The sequence below is a fragment of the Cicer arietinum genome, chromosome 1 (genome assembly GCF_000331145.2).
Source record: "Cicer arietinum cultivar CDC Frontier isolate Library 1 chromosome 1, Cicar.CDCFrontier_v2.0, whole genome shotgun sequence".
Classification (NCBI taxonomy): Eukaryota; Viridiplantae; Streptophyta; class Magnoliopsida; order Fabales; family Fabaceae; genus Cicer; species Cicer arietinum.
Genome location: NC_021160.2, coordinates 27,466,300 through 27,476,658, shown reverse-complemented (window position 1 = coordinate 27,476,658; position 10,359 = coordinate 27,466,300).

The following is a 10,359-nucleotide window of genomic DNA, read 5'->3' as shown; positions in this document are numbered from 1 at the left end:
AAAAACCGTATTTCTTCGTTTTCGAATCAAAGAGGAAGAGTGGAGTTGCAAAAACCTTGATCTAACTCTCCCCCAACCTTGGGTTACTAGTTTTGAAGAAAAGAAAGCGACGAAAACGAAAATGGGAGAAAGGAGAAAAATGGGTCACGGTTAGAGGAAGAAGATGAAGTTTTGAAATTTTCCTTCCTTTCTTTTTCTTTCCTTTGTTTTTCCTTTCTTCCTTTTTCCTTCCTTCCTTTATATACTATTTTCTTTTCCTTTTCCTTCCTTCTAGTTTTCCTTTCTTTTTCCCTCCAAGCAAACATATATATATAAAATAAATATAACTTAACAAATATCTCAAAATCTAGATATTTATTAAATTACCTTTTCACCCGAAACGCCTTAAATTAACCGTAAAGTATTTTCCGCAGTTAAATTCAATTTATTTATCGACGAGAAATTCTAATTGGCATCGAAATATCTTTTTGATTATAAAACTCCAAAATATTATTAACTTTGGCTTAAAAGCCTCCGAGCCAAAATCCAAAATATACCAAAAATACATAAAAGGGTACTTTAAAATTATGGGTCTTACATTACTCCCCCCCTAAAATTAGTTTCGTCCTCGAAACTATGCATCGATAAATAACTCTGGGTGTTGTTCCCTCATCTTGCTCTCCAGTTCCCAAGTCGCATCTCCAGTAATTGGGTTCCAGATCACCTTGACCAACGAAACATCCTTGGTCCTCAACCGCTTAATCTTCCTGTCATCAATTCTCACGGGTGGTACTTCGAACGACAGGTTATCCTTTAGCTGGATTGTGTCTGGTTCGATCACGTGAGATGGATCTGCGAGATATTTCCTCAACTGCGACACATGAAACACGTCATGGATATTGGACAGTATCGGAGGTAATGCAATCCGATAAGCAACCGGCCCAATTCGTGCAGAAATCTGATATGGTCCAATGAATTTCGGAGTCAACTTCTTCGATTTCAAGGCTCTACCTACTCCAGTAGTAGGTGTGACTCTCAGAAATACATGGTCACCCTGTTCGAATTCCAAAAGTCTGCGACGCTTGTCCGCGTAACTCTTCTGGCGATCTTGTGAAGTCTTCATTTTCTCCTTGATCTTCCTTACTTTAGCTGTGGTCTGTTGCACCATCTCTGGTCCGACAATCATATTCTCACCGTCTTTATACCAACACAAGGGCGTTTGACACTTGCGCCCATATAAAGCCTCATATGGTGCCATTCCAATACTTGCGTGGAAACTATTGTTGTAAGTGAACTCAATCAACGGAAGTACATCATCCCAACTTCCTCTATCATCTAAAACACATGCTCTCAACAGATCTTCCAAGGACTGATTTGTCCTTTCAGTCTGTCCGTCCGTTTGTGGATGGTAAGCTGAACTCAATCGTAGCTTCGTTCCCAACGCTTCGTGCAATGCTCCCCAAAAATGCGATGTGAACTTCGGATCACGGTCTGATACAATGCTCGATGGTACCCCGTGTAACCTCACAATTTCAGCAATGTAGATCTCCGTTAGCTGATCTACCTTATAGGTGGTCCTTACCGGTAAAAAGTGAGCAGATTTAGTCAGTCGGTCCACTATCACCCATATAGAATCATTCTTCCTCCTTGTCTTTGGTAATCCGGTTATAAAATCCATGGAAATGCTGTCCCACTTCCATTCAGGTATATCTAAAGGTTGCAACATTCCAGCAGGTCGCTGATGTTCCACCTTCGCTTTCTGACAAGTTAGACAAGTGGATACATATTCCGCCACATGTTTCTTCATTCCTGGCCACCAATAATTCTGCCTCAAATCCTGATACATCTTTGTTGCCCCAGGATGAATACTCAGCTTACTCTTATGCGCCTCTTCTAAAATCGTTTTCCGCATATCTGTAATTTCTGGTACACAAATCCTACCATTACACCGCAAAACATTATCAGCCCCAATCTTGAACTCAGTCGTCTTCCCTTGTACTATTAGATTCCTCTTCTCTTGAATTAAGACGTCATCCTGAGAATTCGCAATGTCTTCAAGTAATCCACTCGAGATCTTAATCATTCCGAATTTCAAAATTCCCGGTGCAAACTCTACGTTCAAGTGCAAGTCTCTAAAAGCTTCCCACAACTCTTGTTGTCTAGCCATAATTAGTGAAGACACCGATACACTTCTTCTGCTCAACGCATCCGCCACTACATTGGCCTTCCCAGGGTGGTACTGCAGTGTGAAATCAAAATCCTTGAGAGTCTCCATCCATCGTCTCTGGCGCATGTTCAACTCCTTCTGATCAAACAAATATTTCAAGCTCTTATGGTCGCTGAACACGGTGAACGTGCACCCATATAAATAATGCCTCCAGATCTTTAATGCAAAAACAACCGCGGCAAGCTCCAAATCATGAGTAGGATAGTTCCTTTCGTGAATCTTCAATTGTCTCGAGGCATAAGCCACAGCTTTCTTGTGTTGCATCAGAACACATCCTAACCCCTGGTGGGATGCATCACAATAAACTTCATAGGGTTCTTCTGATTGCGGTAACACCAATACAGGTGAGGTCGTCAATTTCCTCTTCAGTAACTGGAAGTTTTCTTCACACTTCTCCGTCCATGCGAACGGTTGATCTTTTCTGGTAAGTTGTGTCAGTGGAGCCACAATCTTAGCAAAACCTTCGATAAACCTCCTGTAGTACCCTGCCAGTCCCACAAAACTTCGTATGTCAGTGACAGTCTGAGGCTGTTTCCAAGCAAGAACCGCCTCAATCTTAGCCGGATCTACAGCGATTCCTTCCTTGGTTATCACATGTCCCAAGAAATTCACTTTCTCTAGCCAAAATTCACACTTCGACAGATTGGCATACAATCGCTTCTCGCGTAAAATCTCAAGAACTTGTCGCAAATGTTCTCCATGCTCTTCTTCGGTCCTTGAATAAATCAATATATCATCAATGAATACCACCACGAATTTATCAAGGAACGAATTAAAGATCCTGTTCATGTAGTCCATGAAAATTGCCGGTGCATTGGTAACTCCGAACGGCATAACCAGGTATTCATAATGTCCGTAGCGGGTTCTGAAAGCTGTTTTCTGAATGTCTCCTTCCCTTACTCGGATCTGATGGTAACCCGACTTCAAGTCAATCTTCGAAAATATCGCGGCCCCTCTCAATTGATCCATCAAATCATCGATTCGTGGCAAAGGATAACGATTCTTGATAGTTGCCTTGTTGAGCTGTCTATAATCCACACATAGGCGCGAGCTTCCGTCCTTCTTCTTAACTAGCAAAACTGGAGCACCCCATGGTGATACACTTGGTCTGATGAATTTCTTCTCCAACAAGTCTTCAATTTGGCCTTTGAGCTCATTTAATTCCAATGGCGACATTCGATAAGGTGCCATTGAAATGGGTCCCGTTCCTGGGTGCAAATCAATGAAGAATTCCACTTCTCTTACCGGTGGCAATCCTGGAATTTCCGTTGGAAATACATCCCGATACTCGTTGACAAGTATCACATCTTCTATTTCCACATTTATCTTTGCCTCTACATTTGCTAGAGACAAAAACTCATGAGTCCCTTCACTTAGCGACACTCGGAGTTTGTTAGCAGCTAAATACTTAACAACTCCTGGTTCGGGGAAAAGAACCAATTTCCGAGCACAATCCAAGATCACATAGTGATAAGACATCCAATCCATACCGAGGATGACCTCGAGTGATTGTAGCGGTAAACAAATTAGATTAACCAAGAAATCCCTATTCTGAATAGTCATTCGACAATGTAAACATGCTGAATTTACGGTTAAGGTCTTAGCAGGCGTGGAAACAACCAAATCAAAAGGTAAAGCAGACACAGATAACTTCAAGCGATTCACACAGTCCATAGCAATGAAGGAATGGGTTGCCCCCGAATCAAAGAGTGCAGTTAGAGTGTTACCTGCAATCTCACAATCACGCTGAATCAGATTACCAGATGGATTTCCCTCTTCAGCATTCACACAATAAATGCGTCCTCTAGCAGTAGGACGGGTAGCCCTAGCTACATTCACCACTGGTTCCACCTTTGGAGCCGTGCACTCCCTTGCCATGTGCCCCGACTTCTGACAATTGTGACAGATGGGGATGTTAGTGGTACAAGCACTAGCATAGTGTCCTTCTTTCCCACATCGGAAACATCGAAGCACTTGCCCCATTTGCCTTCCGAAATTCTGGTTCCCTGGGCGACTCGGTCCACCGTTGTTATTCTGGGGGCGATTATAAGGTTTAGCCACTTGTTTTCCCCTATTCTGATAAGTCGCCCGACTAGGGCCTCCCGAATTAAAATTCCCAACTCGGCTAGCCCTCTTGTTCTTCATATCTTCCACTTCTCTACATTTCTCTACCAGCGCTTGGAAACGTTGAATTCCCAAAGGTAAGACGGAATCTTGAATCTCATACTTCAATCCGTCTTGGAAACGATGACACATGAACGGTTCATCAATTTCTTCACGGAAGAACCTGAAATGCCTCGATAGTGATTCAAATTTAGCAGCATACTCGCCCACAGTCAGGCTCCCCTGGTGAAGTTTCAGAAAGTCGTCACCCAACTTAGTCCTGGTACTCATCGGAAAGTATTTGTCTAAAAACTTTCTTTTGAACGATTCCCAGTTCACCTCCTCGTGGGCTGCTCCCATCAACAACCTTGCACTCCTCCACCAGTATTCAGCATCCCCTAGCAACATATACGTGGCATAGCTGACCTTCACTCCAGCCTGGCAGTTAATCATATCAAAGATTTTCTCCACTTCTTGGATCCATTGATCCGCCTTCTCTGAACCCTCATCCCCCTTGAACTTAGGAGGATTGTAACGACGGAAGTCTTCCAACCCTCTTGATTCTGCAGCACGGATCTCTCTTCCCCTCTTTTCAAGATCCCGTTGAGTCTTGGCAGCGGTCTGTGCAGCGACAGAAGCAGCCATGTTGTTCATAGCCTCCGCCATTTGGTCATTCCTAGCGTTGGCTCTCGGAGCGTCATTCCTTCTGGGCGGCATGGTTTCCTATAAGAACCATCATCAAGTAGAGTTTTAACACTACTTCAAAAAATTCTAAACTAACGTCCGTCTAACAACACACAATTAAATTGGACTTGACAACTCAAGTCACCTAAACCGACACATGATCAGATAATAACTCCTAACTTATAGGTCGACCTACAATCTATAACCAAGGTTCCACAGCTCCCAAAGAAAACTAAACCTATGCTCTGATACCACAATGTAACACCCCGTTTTTCAAAGCGAGGGTATATTTTTTTTTAAAAGTAATTAAAAACGAACAAGGAAATAAATCAGGAAATGCTTTTGGATAAATAATTGAGTCATTATAATTTACAAGCAGCGGAAAAGTTTCTCCAATTACAAATCCAAAACATTTCTACATAAACATCAAATGGTACATGGAACCCATTCAAAGATGATATAAAACTGATAATATTTGTATAAGTACAGTTTTCCAAAACTAAAATACTCCAAACCAAAAAGAAGGACCCCTAGTCCCTATACATCATCCTAATCTGATCATCCTACCAAAAACTATACACCCTGAGTAATCTCCACGCGCCCCGTGAGATCCTCCTAACACAACCGCAGTCAAGCATTCCCATCTCCATCCCTGTCCGTAGGGTACGAACCAGTAGGGCCGTCCTGACTCTCATCTGAGGGCAAAGCCCAGATTTCCACAATAGTGTAAAGGGTCACCAACCAGAAAATAACAGTTAACACATAGCAATTAAGTTTTTGAATGCTCAAAACAACTTTTTAACTAAGCATGCATCTTAACAGGATTTTCCATGTGCGAAAAGTTCATACAGTACATTGCCAATGAAAATGAAGGTAAAATGCAGTTCTCGATCTCCTAATTAACACATGATAAAACAAAACATGGATAGATTCATGAGCAATTAATCATACAACTAAAAATGAGGATTTTCACTGAGCCAATCGATTGGGCAATCGATTGGGGTGAAGATTTTTAATGAAAACAGAATCCTGGGCTGAATTCAATCGATTGGTAAATCGATTGATTGGTTCCTGAGCCCCTGGTTTCGAGCCAATCGATTTCCTAATCGATTTGGTGAGGGATTCTTAATGAAAACAGAATCCTGGGCTGAATTCAATCGATTGGTAAATCGATTGATTGGTTCCTGAGCCCCTGACTTAAGGCCTAATCGATTGGGCAATCGATTTCGAAAGGGATTTTAAAAAGGCTGATTTACAAAATCGATTGGCTAATCGATTTTGTGAATTGGCCAAGTCCCTGTTTACCCATCCAATCGATTGGGAAATCGATTTCCCTGATCAGTTTTCCAAAAATTCATGAATTAACCTAAGTCATTCCTAATCAAGTTCACCACTTAACACTTAGCAATTTCTACGCGATTACTACGACACACAAAGGTTCGATAACCATCATACTCACACACAATACACAACACATAGCACTTAACACCTTCATCTCAGTTATCACGATAAATCAAAATTCGAATCACTCAATCATAAACTCAAATCAAACATGACTCGCGTGCCAGGCACCCTAATGCAATGCGTATATGCCAAAATGCATGGACTCGGAATTCCAAACCAAAACCCTCCTCGAAGGGCCGTAAATCATAATTGTACCGCCTATCGCAGGCCAAAGTACCAATTACCGAGGTGCCACCTATCACGGGTCAGCACGATTTACTAAAATGCGTAAATCATAAACGTACCACCTATCACGGGTCAGTACAGTTTACCGAGGTGTCACCTATCACGGGTCAACACGATTTACTAAAAGAAAAAGCGGGAATCGTAAATGTACCACCTATCACGGGTCAGTACAGTTACCATGGTGTCACCTATCACGGGTCAACACGATTTACTAAAATATAAATCGCAAACGTACAACCTATCACGGGTCCGTACAGTTTACCAAGGTGCCACCTATCACGGGTCAGCACAATTCACCAAAAATATAAATCGTAAATGTACCACCTATCACGGGTCAGTACAGTTACCATGGTGTCACCTATCACGGGTCAACACGAATTACTAAATAGTAAATCGTAAACGTACAACCTATCACGGGTCAGTACAGTTTACCAAGGTGTCACCTATCACGGGTCGACACAATTTACCAAATGAAATGCATGAGCATACACAGACTCCATTCACAACAATCGTTAAGCAAATGCAGATATTAAAAGATTCCCCATTTTTAATACCCATTTAACTTAAACGACTTTCAAACAACATTAATTAAATAAGTCATTAAGAGATTCCCCGTTCTTAATACCGATTTAACTTAATGATTTTCAAAACAAAACGTTAAGCAAACAGTCATATTAAGAGATTCCCCATTCTTAATATACTTTTGACTTAAACGATTTTCTCGCAAAACATTCAGTAAACGAGTCATTAAGAGATTCCCCATTCTTAATACTCATTTACCGAAACGATTTTCAAAAACGATAGTTAAGTAACCGAGACATTAAGAGATTCCCCATTCTCAACGCCCAGTTAACTTAAACATTTTCCTCAAATACACATTAAGTAAACCGAGGTATTAAAAGATTCCCCATTTTTAATACTCGTTTAACTCTAATGGTTTTCAAATTCCACAGAAACAAATTCAAACATACTTTCACATTCAAACCATAATTCACAACAACCACACCAATTAACAAACATCAAGTACGAACACACCAAATACAACGAACACAAATCACGCAACATAACACCCAGATACATCAAATTTCATTTACCACGAAACATTCATCACTATAAACAAAACCTAACTCTAAGGTTTTTACCCATAACGCACTAGTTTCGTTTTTCCCCAAATCGATACATTTAACCCTAACAAATTCCTTCCCACACAACTACAGATAAGTCCCTAATGCAAGCTAGAAGTTTGGAAGGAGCCCTTACCTCAACGTTAGCTTTATCGTGCGTTTCCGGTACCGCGAGAAATTCCGGTAAAATCTCCGCTCGCAACGCCGCTTCCAAATTAGTTCACTAGCACCGTAGCGTGGTGGTGAGCAACTTTCCCTTCTATCTCTTCGAGAAATGAGGTTTGGATCTAGGAGAAACGGAGGGGTTTGTGTTTGGATCTCAAAACCGTTTTTCTTCGTTTTCGAATCAAAGAGGAAGAGTGGAGTTGCGAAAACCTTGATCTAACTCTCACCCAACCTTGGGTCACTAGCTTTGAAGGAAAGGAAGCAACGAAAACGAAAAATGGAGAAGGATGGAAATTTGGTTTTCTTGCGTGAACCTGAGGAAGGAGATGGAAATTTTAGGTTTTCCTTCCTTTCTATTTCTTTCCTTTGCTTTTCCTTTCTTCCTTTTTCCTTCCTTCCTTTATATACTATTTTCTTTTCCTTTTCCTTCCTTCTAGTTTTCCTTTCTTTTTCCCTCCAAGCAAACATATATATATATATATATAATAAATATAACTTAACATATATCTCAAAAACTAGATATTTATTAAATTGCCGTTTCACCCGAAACGCCTTAAATTAACCGTAAAGTATTTTCCGCAGTTAAATTCAATTTATTTATCGACGAGAAATTCTAATTGGCATCGAAATACCTTTTTGATTATAAAACTCCAAAATATTATTAACTTTCCGAAGCACATATCATTTGAAAATTTTCAAACCTTCGAAGTAATTCTATTTCGAAAGTTTCGAAAAATTCGAAACTTTGAAAAATTTCAATTTTTTTTTAAATTACTGATGTATGTTATAATTAAAAATTTATTTTGAAAAAAAATTACAATATTGTTATTAATTAAATTTATTACTTTAAATTGAAATTAGGTATGAGTAGAGTTGAGGTTTCTGCTTCAAGAACGATTATAGATTCTACAGAAAAATTCATCACCGATCAGGTATTATTATTACTAATAATTCATCATCGATCAAATTTTTACTATAGCGATATATTTGATGTTTTATTTGAAACATAATTTGTAGGTATTTCCCTCTCGAGAAGCTGTATTTGAATGGGAAAAACTATTGGAAGGCAAAATGAAATTTTAATTGTTACCATTCGATCAGATAAAGCAATCAAAAAGAGGGGAAGAAAAGACAAATTGATTTTGGAATGCGAAAGAGGTGGAAGATATAAATCAAAATCAATAGTAACTTGTTCTCATAAGGAAAACTGCACGTTTACTCTCAAATGTATACCGTTAAGTGTCGGTGAAGGATGAAAAATTAGTGTTCGTTGTGGGACACACAATCATGATTTACTTGATACTATAACCGGTCATTCTTATTGTTGAGACAAAATCTCTCAAATGATTTTAATGATAACAAAATTACTTAAGAGATTATGATTATGGTTAATGACTAACATGTGCTTTTGAATGTATTCATATAAGATAATAGGTTATTAATCATTAAGGCAAAAAGAAGGAAAATATAATTTTGGCCTGAGGATGGAAAACCACGAGAGGATGGATTATGATCAACAAAACCACGTGAGGATGGCATATGATCAAGAACACCTCGCGAGGATGGGCTGCAAAGTGAAAATCTCCAAATCTGCCCAAGTTGTGACCTCATCAGTACAAATGCTTTTATTCATTAAAGAAATATATAACTAAGTCAAAGTAAAAGTATTTGAAATAAAGAAGTTTGAAGGCCAAAAGGAAAAGGACAAGAAAAGCTAGATCTAAATCTATGAGGATGGCAGAATAGGCTGAGGAAGGACCAGCTATGTTGAAAGCAACCCATCAAGCATGTGCAAAGGCTAAAATCTGATCATTTATTGGGCTTGCACGTTTTAATACATGAAGAAGTCAAGTTAACAAAAGGCAACTTGAAACAAGCCAAAAATGGAAGATCACATGTTGCTGCCAGATCTGATCCTCGGACTGAGTATGACAGTCCTATGTCATAGGGTGGCTTTTTCTCTCTTGTCAACATCACTTCAAAAGGTGAAACCAACCTAGACCTTAAAGTCTTCGAAAAATGCAGCTCAGAAACAGCCTTGCACTCCGATTAAAGAGAAAAAAACAAGGACATGTCAAGATCAAAGCTGTGATGCGTGAGGATGGGTTCTGCCTAGCCTAACAAGCTGAATGGCAGTTCTGTAATTATGATGAAAAACCTTGGATCCTTTGAAAATGAGCTCCAACGGTCATCAAGGGCTTGGATCTCTATAAAATGGAATCAAGCTCTCCATTGGAAGACACACAACACAATTGCATAAAAAGATCAATCATCTTAAAGCTATCAAGAGCAAATCACATCCTCACTTCTTACTTTCTTTGATCCTACACTATATCTTTCTATATCCTTTAAGAAAGTATTAAGTATCAATCACTCTCATTCTACTTT